Below are 20,749 nucleotides of genomic sequence, written 5' to 3'. Positions count from 1 at the left end.
TCCTAAAGATTATTCTCAGCATTATTCCTGGCAGTCATTTAGGCTATAGATGTGTGATTACCTTTGGCTTTGTATTCTTCCTCACTGGCTTATAAATCTGTTTTAATGACAGTGTCATGATGTTTTGATTACTAAAACTTGTGTGTTTATGTATGTGTGCATGTGTACATACATGTGTGTGTTTTGAGACAGTGGCTCATGTAGTTTAGGCTGGCATCTAATTACTATGTATTTGTGGATAACTCGGATTGCTAAATCTCCTGCCTCCACTTCCTACATGCTGAGATAATAGGGCTATAGGGCTGCATCATCACACCTGGCATGTGTGTGTGTGTGTGTGTAAGTGTGTGCTGATGTATGTATATATATATTTTGAGACTTGCTCTCACTATGTAGCTCTCGCTGGCTTGGAGCTCACCGAGTAGACCAGGCTCGCCTTGAACCCATACAGATCCATCTGCTTCTGCCTTCCGAATGCTGGGATTAAAAGTGTGCTGCTGGCTGTATTATATTTTTAAGTCCCACTTTGTTATTTGTACTCAAGATGGCTTTGAACATTTGGATATTTTGTCCTTTCAAATATGGTGTCAAACTGACCACATGACTTTTTTTTTCTAATTCATATTGCTTTGTTTCTTTCTCTTGCTTGATTTTTTTCCCCCAGCTAGGACTCCTGTGATTTCAGGGAACAGAACTGGTGAAAGTGGCCAAACTTGTCTCATTCTAGATTTTAGTATGAAAGCATTTAGCCTCATCTGTCTGCCTATTTGTACATTGAACCTTTTTGCAACCCTTAGATGAGTCATCCCTCACTGTGAAACATTGACTAGCATACTGTTGTATTTTATTTGCTGGGATTTTATTGAGAATTTTGTAGTTATAATGATCACAGATACCTCCTGCCCAGTGTCTTGGGTCATTCTCTGGTTTTGGTGATAGGGTAATATTGCTCTTGTAATTTTCAAGATTCTCCTCACAATTAAAAAATGGTAGTAGCTCATGTTTGAAATGCTTGGTGGTATCCAGGAGTGAAGCCATCTGTCTCTGCAGTGTTCTTTGATGGGAGACTTTCTTAGTTACTGACTCAGTCTCATTTATCATTAGTCCATGAAGTTTGATTGTTCTTGAAAGTTATGTGTGTTCAGGAATTTGTTTCAGTTTTCTAAGCTATAAAACTGGTTGCCATATAGTTGTTGACAGTAATTTCTGGAATCCCGTTCATTTCTGTGGTGTTTCAAGGTCTTTCTCTTTACCTCTGACTCCATGTATGTTTTCTTCATTTCTTCTTAGTCTCTTACCTGAGGGTTTATCAATTATTACTTTGACCTTTTTGAACAATCCACTCCCCATCTCATTGATCTCTAGAATTACTTTTTCATCTGGATTCCATTAACTTCACTCTCATTGTTATCATGCTCACTTTCCCAGAAATTTTGGGTTTGGTTTGTCCTTGTGATAGGCTGTCCTTTGAGCTCATTGTGATTCCTTTGCAAGGACTGCTGAGTACATACACCTCTCTTGGAGTCTGTTTCAGTTTCCTGGGAGTCTCAGTTTCCTGGGAGTCTGGGAGACTGTGCATCCACATGTGCTTGGAACAATCTTTTAATCCCTTTCCTTCTTCCTATGATCCATTATTGGTTCAATAGTTTTACTCATTCTCGCATTATTTGTTTATTTCAAAGGTTTTTTTTTTTTTGAGGTTACAGATTTTTAGTTTTATTGCTTAGTTTCCAGCAGCTATACATGATTTGATTTCCATTGTTTGTATTTTTGGGACTTTCTTGTCATTGACTATGTAATTTATTCTGTAGAATGTGCCATGTGCTGGTGAGAAGACATGTTCGGTAACTACTACATAGAAAATTCTGTAGCTGTCTTTTAGGTTCCTTGGTGGAGGGTGTATTTTAACTCTGTAGTTTCTTTAGTGATTTTTCTCTTTGCATGATATGTCCCTTGCTGAAAGTGGGGTATTAAAGTCACCTACTGCTGTTATACAAACCAATTTGCCTTTCTTTTCATGTTTATTAATATTTGCATTACATACTTAGATGCTCCAGTATTAAATGCAATTAGAATTTCAATTCTTTTCTCAGTTGATCTCTCTATTGTTTTATAGAATTATTTTCTCTACCTCTTTGTACTGCATTTGATCATAAGTCAATTTTATGAGATGTAAGTACATCTAGGCTGCTTTCTTCTGGACTCCATTTCTATGAAATGTTTTATCCAGCCAGCTCTTTTTAAATTCATGTGTGTCCCTGAAGATGAAATGAGTTTCTTATATGCAGCAGACAGCTAGGTCTTGCTTTTGATTTTTAGTCTATTCATCTACTCTATGTCTCTTAATTGGAAAACGTGATCCACTAACACTTAGGGTGCCAATCATGCCACAGCCATCTTGCAGATTGTGTCTCAGTCTTCTCATAGTTTCTTTTCTCTCTGTCACACTCTCCTACATCACTCCTTTTGCTTATTTATTCTAGCACTATTTTTATAATCAATTACTCTACCACTGAGACATGCCCCATCTAATATTGCATCTTGAGTTTTGATTGTTTTTTAGATTTGTCTATTATTAATTTTTGATATCTGGTTATCAATAGAACTCCTATAGCAGGCTGTTTTTTTAAAATGTGATCTCTTTTTTATTTAGTTTTCATCCTAAAGGAATGATAGGACATACTCAACTTTCCATAAAGAGTTTTTACATCTTCCAATATTTTCTTCTTCATTAATAGGTTAATTCAGTTTTAGAAATTCTTATAATGCTTCTTGTACCACAGCTATGGTTGGTTTATAGTCTTCTAATTTTTGTTTGGCAATACCTTTACTTCTCCTCTGTTTCTAAAGAGAAGCTTTGTAGGGTACGATATTCTCAATTTGAAGTTTTTACCTTTAGTGCCATAAATCACATGCCAGTATCTCCTAGCCTTCATCATTTCTGCTCAGAGGACCATTGTCAGTGGATTTGAGGCACCCATATGTGCTGTTTCTCCTCTTCTGTCCCCCTGAGAATCTTCTCTTTACCCTTCAACTTTGAAAGTTTGGTTAGATCTTGGAGCAGACTCAGTTGAGATAAATTTGAATTGCCATATTTAATCTTCCTGTATCTGGATGTTTGTATTTATCTATGAGCTTGGGAAGCTTTCTACTCCAGGCCCTCTTGAGGGCCAGTGCTGAGTGTCCACTCTATTTATGTTTCTCTGATTTTCCTGTAGGTTTTCTCCATATGTTTTAGTCCCCCAACCTCACTGTTTATCTTCAAAAGCCCATCTTTTAGTCTCCTACACTTTCCTTCTTTTCCATCTATTGTACTAATGTCTTCTCTCATGTTTTAATTTTATTAGTGTATTATTTTCAGCCTAAAGATGTATTTGCTTTTTAAAATGATTTTGTTCTCTATGTTAAGGTTCTGAGTTAGATATTTCTGTTTTCTTCAAGCCCATTGAGTTTCCTTTAAAGTTTTAAACTCTCAAGTGCTAACTCATGTTGGTGGTGATTTCATCAGCTTCTGGTAACTTATTTTGACTTTCAAATGAGGTCATGGTTTCATGAGATCCTCTGGTATTTTCTGTGACATGTCTGGGCATTGAGCGTATCTACATATAATTCCTGTCTTTATAATTTGATTTTGTTTGTGCCCATCTTTCCAAACAGTCTAAGCAGGATCTCTCTCTCCCCCTCTCCCTCCTCTCTCTTCCTCTCTCTCTTTCCCTCTCCCTCTCTTCTTCTCTCCCTCTCTCTTTAACCTTTGATCACTTCCATTGTTTCAGCACACAGTGGTGCCCAAGTTCAGGGTCATTCTCTCTACTCTTGGTGTGCTGTCACCCTTTGACCACGAGAGGGCAATCCAAGCCTAGGATTCTCCTCAACCTGAAATTGATGTCCTGTCCATCAGGAATTGGGCAAAGAGCTCAAAGGGGGTATTTCCTTCTTCTCCCTGGGGTCCATCTGCAGTCACAGACCCATAGCGTCAACTGTGAGTTTCTGACTGGCTCATGGTTGAGCAACTGCTGCAGGTTCTTTCTGTTTCAATTGTTTTTATTGTGCTATATATTTTTCTCCATTTCCCTCCCTATCTCTCCCCTCCCCTTCTACCCTCTTCCATGATCCCCATGTTCCCATTTTACTCAGGAGATCTTGTCTTTTTCTACTTTCCTTGTAAATTAGATCCATGTATGTCTCTCTTAGGGTCCTTTCTGTTGTCTAGGTTCTCTGGGATTGTAAATTGTAGGCTGGTTTTACTTTGCTTTTTGTATAAAAGCCACTTTTAAGTGAGTACATATTGCATTTGTCTTTCTGGGTCTGGGTTACCTCACTCACTATGGTGTTTTCTACATCCATCCATTTGCCTGCACTCATGAACACTGATGCAAAAATACTCAATTAAATACTCACAAACAGAATCTAAGAACGCATCAGAAAAATCATCCACCATAACCAAGTTGGCTTCTTCCTGGAGATGCAGGGATGGTTCAACATATGAAAATCTGTCAATGTAACCTGCCATATAAACAAACTGAAAAAACAACAACAACAACAACAACATATGATCACCCCATCAGATGCTGAAAAAGCCTTTGGCAAAATATAACATCCCTTCATGATAAAGGTCTTGGAGAGAGCAGGGATATAATAAACATACCTACATATAATAAAAGCAATATACAGCAAGCCAACAGCCAACATCAAATTAAATGGAGAGAAACTCAAAGCAATCCCATTGAAATCAGGAACAATACAAGGTTATCCACACTTTCCATATCTATTCAATATAGTATATGAGATTCTAGCTAGAGCAATAAGACAAAAAAAAGGAGATCAAGGGGACACAAATCGGAAAAGAAGAAGTCAGACTCTCACTATTTGTTGATAAGATGATAGTCTACATAAGTGTCTCCAAAAATTCTACCAATGAACTTCTACAATTCATAAATGCCTCCAGTACTGTAGCAAGATGCAAGATTAATATGGCAGGTTCTTGTGTTATTCCTGTGGCCACCAACATTGCACCACACAGGGAGCCCAGTGATCTCTGACCTAAGCACCGAGGACAGAGCAGCCATCCCAATGCTAAGAACTACCTGTTGCTGAGACTGACTAGTGGCCCAGAGCTACTGCAGTCAACAACAGATTAACTGAAGTCAAATGGACTAAGATGCCAATGTGATTCTGGAAGTTCTCTTTGAGGTTTTTGGTCTGGGATTGGAGACTTCTAGGATCTGTCCAATGTTAGGATTCCCCATCTTGTCATTGTGACCTAAGGTCAAATTCTATGCTCTGTATTCTACCCTGTCCTACCATTAGTGAATGGAGTCTTGTTTCGTGCTGTGCTATGTAATGCTAGCATAGTCACCCATCACTGGGATGGACACACTGGATTATGTCTAAGTCTCACATCTGCAAAGATCTTAGTGATCTCTGGGGGGCACTAGGCCCACACCACAGCTGTTGCTGATGCGGGCAGAAATGTGAGACCATCTCACTGGAACTCAGCTCTCTCCCTGGTATAGGAAAGACTAAAAGCTCTGTCTTTGTGTGCTGGTCTGGGGCTAGCTGTGCTAACTAAAGTCAGGGGATTGGTCAGCAAGTCAATTATTTGGCTACCAAGCATGGCACTAGCTGGATCACACCTGAGTCTCAGAGCTATAGGTACTTGTGAAGGATGAGGATGCTGACCTCATGACCATTTCAAATGATATTGCATTGGATAACATGGGGAGTTCCAGGTATTTTTAACTCCAAACAAGGAATGGAACAGAGATGTAGAACCATGGCAGAGATTGTATGTCACACTAACATCTTAAATCTCTACTCTGCAGTGTGCGTATTGGTAGTATAATGAGCCACAATTCACCTCCTGACCTTCAGAGGACACTTCACTCACTGTTAACCTATTTTTCTCACGAGATAATTTTTCAGAGTTGTGTAAGGCATGCTAGTCCTTAGTCTGCCATGTTCTTCTATTACACGTGATACCAATAATGCAGGCTACAATTCTACTTTCTTCCCCTGGTACACAGGTGTGATGTGTGCGTGCGTGTGTGCATGTGTGTGTGTGCGTGTGTGCTATGTGGGTAGGTATAGAGTTCCCTTCTGTGAACTCTAACCTTTGTGGCCCAATGACTGTTTCCTGGTGTTGAGTCTTATAGTACTGAATGCATGAAGAAGTCTTGCGGCAATTTTAATGCTTTGTACCCCATAGGACAGCCTTGCCCCTCATTCTGCTAAGGTTGGAGGTTGTTTGGCGGCGGCAGGTAGCCACCATTCTAATGAGACTCCAGTGGCTCAGTCTGTGAGTGCTGACCTCAGGGTTGGGGTGAACGGGGTCCTGTTCAGCACCAGATTACATTTTGTCACACCTAGTTGTGTGTTTCAGGACTTCAGCTCTCTCCTCCTTACACATGAGGCTTCTCTCTTCAAGCAGGACAGTGTAGCCAAAAAGTAGAAAGGCAATCTCCTCCCCCTTTTTTTTTTTGGACCTTCTTCAAGGCATCTTTCAAGAGCATATTGAGATAAGATACTGCTGTCTCTCCTCTGTCCTCATGGTGAACAGTTTGGCGGGTGAACCACTGTGCAAACTGGTAAGTCTACTGAGAGACCATAAGAGAAGGAGCATAGTCAGCAGCCATTTTGTTCTACTTGCTTCACATTACCTAATATCTACAGTTGTTTCTGAAGCTTAATTTCTGTATCGCCCATTTTCTTTGAGTGTAGGCTTGCAATGTTTCTACAGCCTTGCCAACCATGTTTGAGCATCCTTTTACCATAGCAATAAAGGTTATTGGCTTTCTAACTCAGTCCACCACCTAAAATCTCTTTCTGTCTCTGCCTCTGTCTCTTTCCCTGTCTGTCTGTCTATTTCTTTCCCCACCCCTTGCCTATCTTTCTACTGGAGCATAAATTCCTATGAATTTAATCTCCATGAAATCTGAGATCTTAGCTACCATATTTGCTGCTATAATTTCAACAGTTGAAAGAGGCCTGTCATATAGGAGATAGTGTATAGAGAGCTGCTAAGGAAATGGGTCTTGGTTACTTCATTCTGACTCTTAAATATTGTCCAAAGCTCAATACAATAAGCTTTGGTTCTAAGTGGTATAAATGACCATTTTTCATAAAAAGGAAAATAACAATAATAAGAAAACAGGAAAAATTATTTTTTTATCTCTTTCCTAGTCTTTATAGAAGCATAAGAATGTATCTAGAAGATTATTTTTTTCTAAAATACATGGTCCTAAATAATGTGTCTTATTTTTGAATTGGCTAAAAGTCATACTACCCCCTTACAGGTTTTTGTTTCTGCACCTCTTTCATAAGTAAAAGATCTCTTTGACTTCATCACTAATATTGTATATTATATTTTTTTCTCATCCATCTCATATTTTCAGGCTTGAGTAGTAGCTGGTAACTCTCGTTATCTTGGAAATCCACTGTTATGGTCAGCTCTGTGCTGAGTTATGCTGTATCTGCACATGTGGGAAGATGAAACCTAGGAGGATTGGCTGGAGGTCTAAACCTACTGCCGGGCAGAGGGAATCAATAAATCAATATAAACCTGTATGACATTGTTTCTGTTTATCAAAAGGATAAGGGGAAGAAACATGCTTCCTGTCTAGAAAGAATGCCTGGATTAGGACACGTATGAGTGTTTTAGAAGGGATCATATTTTTAGTTGGTGATGGCAGTTATGAATAAAGAGCAGAACAGCAAAAATTGGTTTGATCTTTACTTTTCCTGGAAGGAGTTTCTGGAATGGAGTTCCTATGAGTAGGTGGCCTGCTGACAATGGTGAATGAAGTGCAGATAAATTAGGTTTACCACAGCACTTTCCTATTAGAACAGTGTATTAAGCTGAGGGAAAATATGGCTAACTGAGTGACAGACGCCACTCTTGGATACCACATAGAGATAACAAGCTAGATTATGGAATGGAATAGATAATTTCATTGACACTGGAGAAACCTAAAATAAAAAAAAAACATACATGACTTAAGGTCTTGAATGCCTAACTGGGGACAAAGATGAAGGAAAAACAACATCATTACATGTCCATAAAGGAGGAAATGACAAACAAGATCAATTCTCTCTCCCTTTCCTTCCTTCTCCAGTCTTCTCTCTGCATGTGTGCTTCTAATCATGGAGTAAAATAGTTATCAGTTGGAATGAGTGGTTCCCTAGGACTTACTAGATCAACAGAGACATAGCAATCAAAATGGACATATGAGCCCTTAAAGTGTCTGAAACTATTTTTGCTGTTGGATTTCTTCCCCCTCCTTGACAGCCACCCTTCTATCAGATACTGGGGGAATTTACTATAAACTCTCACGATGTCATTTCTCTAAAATGTAAATCATATAAATTCTCACGGATAGTAATGACTCATACCATAGGGCATAATGACTTCTATTCTCAAAGTACCCATTTGCCAAATAGCTCCCAAAGATAGAAAAATACAAATTCGAAAATAGCAATTGTGACTGCTACAGGCTATAGGTCTTTCTTTAGTGTGTGCATATATGTGTTCTTATTTGTGTGTGCATGCACATATGTGCATATGTATTTACTGTTCAGAAAGCAATGTCAGGTGTCTTTCTCCAGCATTTGATAAGAGTATGAAGTTTTATTTGCCAAATAAAAATGATATAATGGTAGTCACAAATATGCTTAAGACAAAGAAACCATTGTGAGTTCTCCCAAATTCAACAGGTTGACTTTAGTTTGTTGTCTAACTGCTCTGTAAAGCTATGACAAACCCAACAGCAGGTGCATTTTAGAATAGAAAAAGGTCTAGGAACTTGCTGATTGTGGAATTTCAGCCTCATCATCTGTAGCCTTAAAATTCTGTTGGCCTATAAGTGGGATATTTCAGTAACACATAGTAGGGACTTAAAGAGTAAAAAATTGTGAGAGAGCTCACAGATTTTGAGTATGTAAGTAGGCAATAATATTCACAAGATGATAAGTTAGAGAAGACATGTTTGGGAAGACACTCGCCTGATTACATTTATTATTGAAGTGTTAATTCCCAGCTTAACATGATTGTTTCCATGGTGTGTATGAGATGCCGAATTTAGAATGCAAACTACAGAAAGGGTGCATTGGAATTGTCAGTTTTTTGAGCCCCTCTGAAAAATGACTGTAAATCTGCACATGACTATTAATTCATATTTTAAAATTAACAAAACATTTACTGAGCCCTTTCTATTTTGGGATGGAATTTAGAAATGAGTAAAGCAGAAACTTATCCCACAAGGATTTTTGAACCTTCTGCTTATGACATAAGAGTTTAACCTAATCTTACAATAAAAGGTAGGGCTCAATATTGAGAAAGACAGACACATATTTCCGAATGAATATAAATTCCTATAACATTAAGAAAAATACTTTGAATTTTTATCGAAAGTATACATTATCCTTTTCAGCACGCGTGTAATTAGCTGGGCAGGCAGTCTGATTTATCCTCAACAATGTTTAACAAGTACCAATCACCTGGGTGATCCAAGGAAATCTAGAAGTTAAAAGTAGGGTCCACTAATTCATGGGAGTGAAGTAGACATCGACATATATATGTACAGACACAGGGAAATCGCAGTGCTAAATAGCTTCATTTCTGAGCTCGAGGCTCAAAAATACTGTCCTATCCTACCCAGCATGTTTCTTTGCTCTTAGCCAAAGACCTCAGCTAACTGGAACTCTTAAAGTAGCTGAGTGACCTACATTCCATTTCTGAAGCACTGTTCCCTCACGTCTCTTTGCATTTGTTGGGATTTTCCATTAACTTTAAAAATCTTTGTTATTTGTTTGCAGCATTGAGGAATGCATCAAGAGTTCCACACATATGGACCCGAAATTGCTAAAACATATTCTCAAGAAAACCTTGACTAAAGCTTAAAGCCTTAGTATACTTTGAATAATTGTTTCCTATGTGTTTGAGCATTTTGTCCCCAGACAAAAGTTTGAGCTTTTGGGGATGTTGGGGAGGCTTTAGGAGGTGGGCTGGAAGAAGAGGACTGTTGGTGTGTGTGGTAGAGAGCTTGATGTTGATGGTTAAGCCCTGATCATGGCTCCTTTTCTACTTTCTGCTTTGCTGATATGTGAGAAAGTAGCAGTCAGGTTGCTCTATAGGTTACTCCTTCTCCACAATGGTGGGCTACGTCTTCTCAAACAGGAAGCCAATAGAAAGCCTTCCTCTTGGGGTTGCTTCTTCTGAGACTCTTGGCCACCGCAACCAGATTAATTATTTTAGACCTCCTTGTTTAGCAGCACCCTGACCTTTTTTTTTTTTTTTAAATATAAGGGTGAGTGATTTCTCTACCCTGCAACGTCAAAGCAATGCTCACATGTTTGGTGGAGGTGGACTTCACATGAACAGACCACAGTCCCAACTGTCATTTTTCTAGAAGCCCAGTTGTTATCTCCTTATTAAAGTACTGCTCTTTTTGGGAGGAGAAGTTACAAGAGAATTACAAAAACTAAACAACGTAGGGATAGAAACATAATACTGGAGAAGGGATGGTGGTCATCTGTAAGGTATCAGAGATATTTTCTTCCCAACCCTTAAGCCTCCAAGCCATCAATGCAACATGGTGGCAATGATAATACACTCCACTGATGGGCTATTTGCAGGGTAAAGTTCTCATGCTGGCATGTGTAGCTGCTTCTCTGGTCACAATATCTGTTACCCAGAGCTTCTGCTATTGAGGTGTCCATCACTGAAAATTTTAAAAGTTTTGATCATTGAACCACTGCTTCCACAGCTAGGGAAATACTCAGAAACGGGTTTCGATGGCCCCTTAGATCACTGCATCACTGTCTTTATCCTTATTTAGTCTGAATCCACATTAGGGCCCCATATGTGCATTGCCTCTAATGTGTCTGAGAGAAAGAAATACTGAAGCAAGGGCATAGTAGTTTCCCTCTGTATTGTTGGCCTGTCTTTAAGAAGTGATTGGCTCAATTCACCTGCTTCCCACTTGTGACAATAATTCAGTACTTCCTTTTCCTAATATGTGAACTATCTAGAGTTATAGGGATAGGCCTAATATTAGTGGCCAGTTGCCTCTGGTGTCACAGAAGCATGCTGGCTGTCTGCATACTCTCCAGAGTAGAAGTGTGAATCTGTGGGTTGTTGTATTTCCGGGACTCCTTTGGTTCATACCAAGGCTCACCTTTCCCTTGGCCTTAATATTGCATCTGTTAAGGGGGAATGTCCCTCAGCTGAAATTTTCTGGTATATGATACTTTTTTATTTGACTAAAGGCGTATTTTTGTGGCAAACATATCACAGGCACAAATCTATGACTCCCTTGTTATGTTTTATTGTGTTACTATTTTTTCATATTTTCATTAAAGATGTTCACTGTGGATTCTAGACATCATGGTGTTTTCTGAGTTCTCTTCTGTTAGAGCTGCTCTTATATTTTATGCTTTTCTTTGTACATAGATATTTGATACTATATTGTTTAGTATCTTTGGAATTAAACTTTTTCATACACTTTTTTCTATATCAATCTCTTATAGCTTTTGTATGGAGAGTTATAACTTATTATCAGTCCCTTATTCTTACTTGAATAATGATACTCCGTGCCTCCATTTCCCCTTACGAAAGAATTTGATAGGAGAACTTAATTCTTCGTATATGAACTTAACTTTTAACCTAAATTAACAATTATAAGACATTTCTCAATGTTATCAGTTTTACTGCTTCATTTCTATTTGGCTAAAGTCCAACCATGAACAAACAGGTCTCCTAAAACCTATTCATTACCCACTTAACTTGGGCAGTGTGTAGACTCTGAATTTGTTAATGCTGTCTGCATTGGCTGAACTCATCTCTCTGGAATCATCAGGATTTGCCTTAACTGCTCTTGAGAGTCCTTAACTGCAGCTCACGAAAAAGTTAACATTGGAAATATTTCTTCTTCAACAGGCTTTACACCCAGGTTTCCTCCCAGAGGAAATCAAAATACAATTAGCCAAATACATATTTTAACCTATTTCCAACTTGTCTTTCTTAGACCTACTTCTTAAGTTGTTTCTTTTCTGTAAGAACTGCCATCTCTGTGATGTCTTCCTACATATGACTTTCTAGCACAAACACTTTAGTTCTCCTTTGACAAATAATAGTAATGCTACCTGTTTTCAAACATTTCCATGCAGTGAAGCTTGTGGAATGGATGTTTTCCAGCTGATATATGACTCAATCTCTCGCCATCATTTGTGAGATACAATGTGGAACTGCAAAAACTAATTATCTGTTAGGTGATGTCTCATTTCCTACTTGAAAAGTGCAAAAGATTAGCATGTTTAAATTAAAGCAGGCCTACTCACAGAGGATTAATTACTTGGCGTACCGACAAGAAGTCATTGTGTTGTTAGTATAATGAATGAGAAAAAAACTGTTTCTTTAAGAAAGAATGATAATGAGTGATACGCCGCTAAAATACCAGTAGAGAGTAGAGGTGAACAGTGACAGCAGGGATAGTTGTTACCCAAATATAAATTTTAGACCAGGACTGGTCTCAATTACTATCGCATTATCCAGTTATTATTTTTAATAATTCTGGAATGAGTTCATTCAGATATCATTGATTTATGTAAATGATGTCAGAAGACTGAGCCTGTACGGTGACTAGTTCAGACTCTTGTCATCCCCCTCATTAGCATATCGTACAGGCTGTCAGTTGTCATGACCCAGAAGATGAGGTACTCACAACCTTTCCGAAAAGCTTAAATATTCATCATGAATTACCCCTGGGGTTGTATTCAGAGATATGAAAGATAGAAGATGCCTCAGAGCCCTCATCTCTAAAGAAAACATTGTGACAATCTGACAGCTACAGAAACAAATATGCCAACAACACTGGAGAATAAGGGTGAAAACATCCCAACCAGGCTGCAGAAAAGGGGTGCAGGGACAAATTGCCTTCTCCTTACACTCATGAAACCTCAAGAGATTTTTTTTTAATTTTTAATTTATTTCATTTGAAATATGAATGGTCCTTTATAAATTCTGGGTGAAGAAACTGTATTAAATTATAAAGAACATAATTAAAATGATTTTCATAGCCTCGTCTTTAAGAATATTTTCTTCCTTTTGTTTCCATAATGTTATAAATAAATAATTTCATTTTTGGAAATAATTATAGAAACCATATTTACCATAAAATGTCATTTAATATTAAATTATAAACAGTTTATTAGGTTACAAAAGTTACTTGAAAATTTCATTAACAATGGCTGCATTCAATTCCAAATGAATGCCTTTTTTCTATGGTCAAGCACTCAGATTTTTTATGAACTTTCTATTTTAAATTCTTCTTCTTAGAACATCTCTATACAAAAAATGTATCCGGATTCATACTTTGAAAAGGCATATAGATGTATAACACTGGATATTAGCATCTTGTTGCTCTAGCTAATTGTAAATCTCTACCTCAAGATCTCACAGCATCTTAGGAATGAGAATGCTGAAATGTATTTTTGCTAGAAGTAGTTACTGAATGTAAGAAGCATAGCTCAACAGAGATTACGCACAGTTTCTGTAGGAATAGAGAAAGATAAAATACATCTAAAAATACAGCAGCAAAATGATATTGAGATAAGAAGGAAATAATTTCAGACAGGAAATATAAGAAAATTCTATCACTGAAATTCAAAATAGAAATTAAAAGGAGATGTGTGACCTTAACAGATCAAGACCATAAAGTTTATGCATGGCAAGAAAGCTAAGTTTAAGGAAATATCCAGAATTTGAAATAGAGAAATGGGTGCATAGAAAATATAGAGGAAAAGATAACTGATTCAAGGCATCTGAGAAGAGCCATTATCCAGACATTAGCTGATGCCTGTGATGATCAGGAAAAGGCTTTAGTGGGTATCACTGAACAGAAGAGAGACGTTATAGAATATGATAGTTAAGTCACTACCAATCAAACATTAGTCACCACCTCAGTAAAATACAACCACAGTAATATTGGTAGGGAGTTCCTAATTTCCAGAGCGCCCACATTCTTTTATTTTAAATGTATAATGTTCAGCAGCAAACCTCAAGAGGAGTTTTAGTATCTAGAAGGTCATTAATATTTAATGTTGGTAAATAAAGACAGGTACAGACAGATTCATAACTACACATGTCAAACTCAAACTCTAGTTACAAAGAGAAGGAATCTTAATCTAATGAGAACAAAATATCCAACATGAACACAGAATTGTCAATAAGATCATCATAGGTCACCATGGCCAAACCAAACATGATACAATATTAGGGAGGCCCAAGGAGAATCACAAGTTCAGTCTCACTTGGTCACACAGTAAGACATTGTATAAAAAGCAACTGAACACAGTCTGCAGCCCGAACAGAAACTATTAATATCAAAACCCTGGATAGCCATGGGGAGGGCAGGGTAGAATTCAATGGGCCAACATAACAGATGTTAAAAGTAAAAGATGATCTGAAAGAACTCTCATGCAACAAAGAAGAAATAGAGATATTTTCCCCCACACAGGCAAACAAATGTGAGCAGAATTCATCAATAGCAACCTTTTCTAGAAAGAAACTATAATCAACTCAGTACCTGTGAAAACGATCATATAGACAGACATTTTAAGTGATCCTACTCTGTTCCTTTTTAATTCATTAATTGCTTAAAAGACATTTTTCCTTTTAATTCATTAATTGGATACAACAATAATTAAAAAACGGTATCAATGTGCTTACAGTGCATAAAACTGTAATTCATATAAAAGTAGAAGCATTCAAAGTGAGTTAATGAGTGAGTTGCCATGAGGTCATGGGCCATACACTGATTTTTGATCAAGGATGGAGTATAACAATGGTCACAGTCCTCATAGGATTGTAATATATAGTAAGATGTCAAGATTTCTTGGTTTAATTAAATACATCCCATGAAATTTATTTTATTTTTAATTTTTGGCTTTTTGAGACAGGGTTTCTCTGTGTATCTTTGGTTGCCTTGGAATTCACTTTGTAGACCAAATTGTCCTTGAACTCACAGAGATCCATCTGCCTCTGCCTCCCAAGTGCTGGGATTAAAGGTGTGTGCCACTACACCCAACTACTCTATTTTTTCTTTTAAGGACTTTATTCTTTTTTCCCCCAAGCCTACATATATTTTTAAACATACAGTAAACAGTTTAGAGGTTTTCTTCATCTTTGAATCTATCTTTACTATATATCTCTCTTTTTCTGCCACATGAGTCTTTAATTTGCTAAGTGGTATGGCTAGAATTAAAGCCATGGTTTGATGGCTGGATCCAGCCCATTCCTTAGCTTTTTCCTGAGAGTCTAGCCTCATGGCAGAGGTACTGGCTGGAGTCATGTTAATTGCCACAACAAGGTCCCTGTCACCACCAAAAAGTATGCAGTCAGCTTTTCATCGACACCATTTAAGTGTTTTGTGGCAGACCTCTTAAAAGAACTGCAAGGTTTTGCAGCTAAAGCTGATTGAGGAAGCCTCTCTTAAATGAGAGTGTTTGCTTCTAGCAGGCAGAGCCTACCCGAGAAAGTCCTGCTATCAAGTAGCCATGCTTAATTCTATTCTTTTGTATAGAATAACTTCGCAAACTCTCTCAGGCTTTTAAGTATATTTGGTCAGTCCCACGTTGGAACACCATTCTGTTGACCAAGATCTAGCAGCCATTTAGTCTCCAAATCCACAGGTGTGAGTCAGCAGCATTGTGTAATCACAGAAACCAAGAAAGTATCAACTGATCATATGTGGTCAGCGGCTTGAGTGGGGAAAAGGAAGAAACAGATGATAGGTAGTGGGAAATGGGAATAATGGAAAGGGGACTCCACCTGGTGAGGACGGCAACCCAATATGAGGAATAGAGAACCAAAAGTCAGTAAAAGAGTCATAGACAGACCCTGCTTCCACTGTTAGGAGTCCTACAAGAAGGCTAAGCAATACAACTGTCACATATATGCAGAAACCTAAGTCAGTACCATATAGGCTCCTTGGTTGTCAGTTCAGTCTCTGTGAGCCCCTATGAGTCCAAGTTAGTTGTTTCTGTTGTTTTGCTTGTGGTATTCTTGACCTCTCTGGCACCTATAATCCTTTCTCCCTCCCTTCAGCAGAATTCCTTGAGCTCAGCCTGAGGTTTGACAATGGGACTCTACATCTGTTTCCAACAGTGGCTGAATGAAGCCTCTCTTATGACTATTGGGCTAGGCACCAATCTATTAGTACAGCAGAAAATAGTTAGGCATCATTTGTACTCACTTATAAGTGGATATTAGGTGTAAAGGGTAACCATGCTACAATCTACAGACCCAGAGAGGCTAGGTCCCAAGTGGACACTTGGATCTCTCTAGGAAGGGGAAACGGAAGAGACTTTGTAAGTGGAATGGGGGCAGGTAGAGCTCAGGCAGGGGTTGAATGGGGGGAAGTACTGAAAGAGTCCACTGTAAAATGGGGACATTTCAGAATCAGCTTCCCTTCCTGATGCACGGAAAATTCCAAGGAATCTAGGAGGACCCCAGTTAAGACTCCTAGCAAAGGGGGATATATAACCTAAACTGGCCATCTGTTAAAGGCAATTATTTCAGTGGAGGGATTAGGATACTAATCCAGCCACAAAACCTTTGACCTATAGTCTGTCTGGCCTATGGGATGTGTTGGGATAAGGGTGACACAGAGATTATAGGAGTGGCCAACTAATGACTTGTTCAGTCTGAGACACATGCCATGATATTGAGCCTACCTCTGACACTGTCTGGAATACCAGGACCCAGAGGCTGGATGACCCAGAGAACTAGAATAGAAGCAAAGAGGACTGGAAGAAAAAAATGTCAACGAATGGTTCTTTTAAAGTATTGTCTTTAAGGACAAACAAATAATAGCTTAATAAAGCTGTCACAAAATAATTACAAAACAGCCTTGTTTATTGTAAACTAAGCACAAACTAAAAACATTAATCATAGTTACTAGGAAATGTTTACCAGTCAAAGTATAAAATATTCTTGCTGAGAATATTTTCATGTGTCTTGTGACTTTCTGAAGATACATGAACAAGTGCCTGTTAATGTCAGCTAGGGCAAGGGTGTCCAAGCAAAGAAGGGTCTTGACTCATAGCAATCTAGCTTGGTGAAACAATGAGTTTATTGGAGTGTCTTTTTTTTATTGAGATAAAGGGAATGGGAAAGGAAGAGTTATTGGGGTGTCTTACAGAAATATTTTGTAATGACTCAAAGGCAGCTGTATCAACAAAGCATCATACAGCATGAGGAATGACTCTCAAAATCTATATCCCTGCAGAGTCCTGCTCATCTTGGAGACAGATTCATCAGTCTCCTCTCAGCCCAACTGTTTATGGCTTACACCACCCTAGGGAAGGGCTTGTGTGTCTTGTAACATTTCTGAGTTTCTGAGCCTTGTAAGCTTCCTAAGTCTTAGAATCCCTTGTCTCCTTCCAGAAAAAAATTGCTCCAATTTGGAGAAAGTACCTACATAACAACATTTAAGCAAAAAAAAAAAATCAATGGATGAGGTAAATATTGGTTAGGGTAACTTGAAACTCTGTAACAAAGAGTTCTTTAGAAAAATTAACTATCAGGTAATAATAAATGTTACAATGATTTGAGTTTGATAAACAGTTATGAAAGATGAACATTTACACAGTTGGACCAGGAGAAACAACATTTGTATACCTGAATAAATCAATTAGATCACATAGTAAGAGTTTTACTTTAAAGATAGATTTTATAAATTAGGAAACAAAAGCACATTAGTTGAGAGGATAGTAAAGATCAAGTTTCTAGGAAGAATTTGAGAGTGATACTCAACATGTTTTCAATCACACAGTATTTGAAATTGAGACACAGCAATACAGTTGTTGAATTTCAAAGTAAAAAAAGTAATAAAAATTATACATAAAAGCAAAAGAAATGGCAATGGTCTCCTATGCGATTTTGTTGAGGTAGTAAACTGCCAAGCTAAAGCCACAATAAGATAAGGGAAACTATGACATGAGAATTGAAAATGCTGATTTACTATTCTAGATTAAAGGCAAGAAAATCAATATTCTCCATGGACACTTCATTCAATATGATCCATCACTTAGAGGTATTTGATGACTACATCTTGCCAATGAATAAATGACCAAAGCAAAAGTGAAACAGGGCTCAAAAGAACTTGTAGTTGCTATAGCAACCTCACATAAAATGCCAATGCCAGAGAACTGTTGAATTTAAGATTATAAGGTTTAAGATCTGAGTGCAATTAATATTAAAATATAAACTGGAGGCTAGATAGATAGGTTAGTGATTAAGAGTGCATTATACTCTTTAGAATATTTTTACTTAATTTTTTATATATGTTGATCAAATGCTTTCCCCTTCTCTGACTCCTTCTAGATCATCCCACTTCTCTGCCCACCCAACTTCATGCTTTATCTCTTTCCCTATCTCTATATTTATCTGTATTTCTATTTCTCAAAAAATATCAAACCAACCCCCAAATTAATGTCAAAACAAACAAAAAACACAAAAAGATAAAACATACCAATCTAAGACAAAATGTGCACAAATAAACAAACATGAAGTTTATTTTTTATTTTATTTTTTGGCCAACTCTTCCTGGGCATGGTGCCTTCCCTGGAGTTTGGATGATATAACCAGCTACACTACGTTGGAGAAAAGTGATTTTCCTCTCCCCCACCCCAACAGGTATCAATTTCAGATACCTTTTTGGTAAGGGGTAAGATTTTGTATCCACCTTCCCCTCTCCGTGCTGCGATTTTGTCTGGTTTGAACTTGCACAAGCCCTGTGTGTGCTGTCACGGTTTCTATGACTTCGTGTGTATCAGCTCTGTTGAGAATAGAGGCTGCTGTTTCCTTGCAGTCATCCACCACTTCTGGGTCTTACAATCTTTTGGATTCCTCTTCTACATAGATCCCTGAGCCTTGATGGGAGGGGTTTGATAGTCATTCCCTTTATGGCCGAGTGCTCTGAAGTCTTCACCTTCTGAACGATGTTCACTTTTGGGCAAGAAGAAGCTTTTCTGATGAGTGATTGATGTACTATTCTGAGCATAGAGATAGGTCATCAAGAGTCATTTTACTGCTACGCCCATTTAGAAGAATAATAGATCAGCCTTTCCCCAGCCCCATTGCCTATCTAGTTTCAAATTCTTGACCATTTTAGCAGTGCCAGATATGGTTTTCATCACACAGAGTGAGTTTTAAATCTAACAGCACTAGTTGGTTGTTCCTATAACGTTTGTGTCAGGCAGCCAGATCCTTAGTGTAGTTTTCAGGTTTTGTAGCTCAATGAATTGATTGATCAGCTTTCTTCTCAGGTAGTTTGTAAAGTACTTCCTAGCATCATGGATGCTAATCGGTTGTCTAGTGGTGCACAAATTTGATTTTTTTCTGTGTTTAATGGTGTTCAACAAATGGTAGTGGCATCTTTGGACTAGATGATTGCTTTCATGCTGTTGGAGTGTAGCCAACAGTCTTGGCAATGGTTGGGATATTTGGGAGGGGTCTAGTAGCTCCCTTTGGACAGTAACTCAATAAGATACAACTCATTCCTGCCAGTGGAGGCTTTATTTGGTGTCATAAAATGCCTAGTTGAGACATTGTCTCCCCCGTGATATTGTGACTCCATTTAGATTCCTCTCATGTATGGAAGTATTTTAGGAATGTTCTACAATAGTAGGTTTCCATACAGCTTTTAAAAAGGCTTTTAGTGTTAGCCATGTTTCCAAACTATTCCCTTCTTTACCTGAATCATACTGTTGCAGAGGACTTGAAGTCAGTTCTCAGTACCCATGTATGGCAGCTCTCTATCATATGTAACTCCAGCTCCAGGAGATCAGATGAACTCCTCGGGCCTCCATGGGCACTTATGACCATAGATATACACAGTGCATATAATTGAAGGAAGAACTGAGCTGTTAAAAAATATATATTATATATAATATATAAACTGATTAAAAAACCATAGAAATATGAAAATAGACAGAGTACACGTTTTAAGAGGATAAATATTTAATAAAAGAATTAACCATGAAACTCTATTATAAGGACATTTTTACAACAGGAAACAAAATATTAAATAAAAATGCTTTGATAGCATATACTTAAATAAATTTCACTAGAAAAGCTAGATTGGATCTAACAATGAAATTAAATTTCCTCTGAGTGAGACACCTTCCTAAATCAATGTCATCAGAAAAACCAAAATGAAAGCATGAGATGAAATAAGGCCAGCCAGAGAAAACAGAATGCAAAAATCATTAGTAATGCAAGAGAAGGTGGAACAGTGGGGCAAAACCATAAATCATAAAACATAAAATGGCATAAACAACTAATTCTGTTTGTTTTCATACACTATACGACACATCACCAAATCATGTATTATTTGTCTATTGTGTGTATCTAACTATTTATCCAAATCTGAACACCTGATAAGGAATAGTAATAAAGTCTGAGTCCATGTTGGCTTCGATCTTATTAGTATCCAAAATTTTTACTTACCTTTCCACTTCTGCCTTGGAGGGGTGTGATATGGCTCACCATATAAGGTCATGTGGTCATGTGCTGACAAGCCTGATGATCTCAGGATCTGTGGCGGAGAATTTTTAAAGTTGTTTACACACACACACACACACACACACACAGACACACAGACACAGACACAGACACACACACACACACACACACACACACACACAGAGAGAGAGAGAGAGAGAGAGAGAGAGAGAGAGAGAGAGAGAGAGA

Source organism: Alexandromys fortis, unplaced genomic scaffold (genome assembly GCF_014885135.2).
Source record: "Alexandromys fortis isolate MF-2015 unplaced genomic scaffold, M_Fortis_MF-2015_v1.1 scaffold_5, whole genome shotgun sequence".
Taxonomy (NCBI): Eukaryota; Metazoa; Chordata; class Mammalia; order Rodentia; family Cricetidae; genus Alexandromys; species Alexandromys fortis.
Note: the sequence above shows the minus strand (reverse complement) of the source record.